The sequence below is a fragment of the Octopus bimaculoides genome, chromosome 29 (genome assembly GCF_001194135.2).
Source record: "Octopus bimaculoides isolate UCB-OBI-ISO-001 chromosome 29, ASM119413v2, whole genome shotgun sequence".
In the NCBI taxonomy this organism is placed as follows: domain Eukaryota; kingdom Metazoa; phylum Mollusca; class Cephalopoda; order Octopoda; family Octopodidae; genus Octopus; species Octopus bimaculoides.
Genome location: NC_069009.1, coordinates 1,726,798 through 1,727,885, shown reverse-complemented (window position 1 = coordinate 1,727,885; position 1,088 = coordinate 1,726,798). Strand labels below are relative to the sequence as shown.

The window sequence follows — 1,088 nt, the reverse complement described above, 5'->3', positions numbered from 1 at the left end:
AGTTAGGCATAAAAAGGATTAAATGTGGTGTGCAGGAGAGGAGAATGCATTGGTGTGGACATGTGATGATGTGTACGAGTGAAGACAGCTGTTATTTCTTTATTATCCACAAGGGACTAAAAACATAGAAGGGACAAACAAGGACAGACAAAGGGACTAAGTCGATTACATCGACCCCAATGCGAAACTGGTATTTAATTTATCGACCCTGAAAGGATGAAAGGCAAAGTCGACCTCGGCGGAGTTTGAACTCAGAACGTAACGGCAGACGAAATACCGCTAAGCATTTCGCCCAGCGTGCTAACGTTTCTGCCAGCTGTATACTGAAGTGCCTGTCACTGGAAGTGGATGGTACCTGTGGAAGAGGGAGACCCAAGAAGACATGAGATGAAGTAGTGAGGATCGATCTTAGGATGTTGGGGCTCATGGAGGAAATGACAATGGACTGAGATGTTTGGTGATATGAGGTTCTAGAGAAGACCCATCCATGAAACTGGGTGCTAGAAGAGTTGCGTCCCACCCACATGTAACAACACATTATTCACCAAACTACAGCTCCTCTTCTAACTGCACCTTTCTCTTCTCCACGTTTCCTCTTCATAAATTACGTTTGTTTTCCTATCCCCTCTCCTGTCCTGTTCACTGTATTTGCTGCTCCCACCCATCACACCCTATTTTTCTACCCAGGTTCTTTGCTCAGATCCTTGTTACTTGCACAACACCCTCTCTCTTCTGCTCTCTCTTACACTTTTGCGGTTTCCTACCCTCTCTCTTTGCCAGTCCTCAGTGAAATCGTCCAAACCATGCTAGCATGGAAAACGGACGTTAAACGATGATGATGATGATGATGATGACAAACCCTACCAAAACAGATGAAAGCTGGCGTGTGTCCCTGCCTTCCCAGCTCCTGTCAAACCGGCGAAACCATGGTAACATTGGAAATGGACATTAAATGGACATAAAAAAAAAAATTACGGTGATAATGACAAAAAATTCATGTACATGCTGTCATTCATGTAGAATAACAGACACACAATCCACGCTTAAGTAAACACAGACACACACATATATATATATATATATATATA

General features: G+C 43.3%; 1 protein-coding gene across 1 annotated transcript in view; it reads right to left on the bottom strand.

Moving 5' to 3' along the window:
* LOC106884131 (mesoderm-specific transcript homolog protein) overlaps window positions 1–1,088 on the bottom strand; it is a 19,732-nt gene that overhangs the window by 8,603 nt on the left and 10,041 nt on the right. The gene's annotated exons all lie outside the window — the stretch shown is intronic.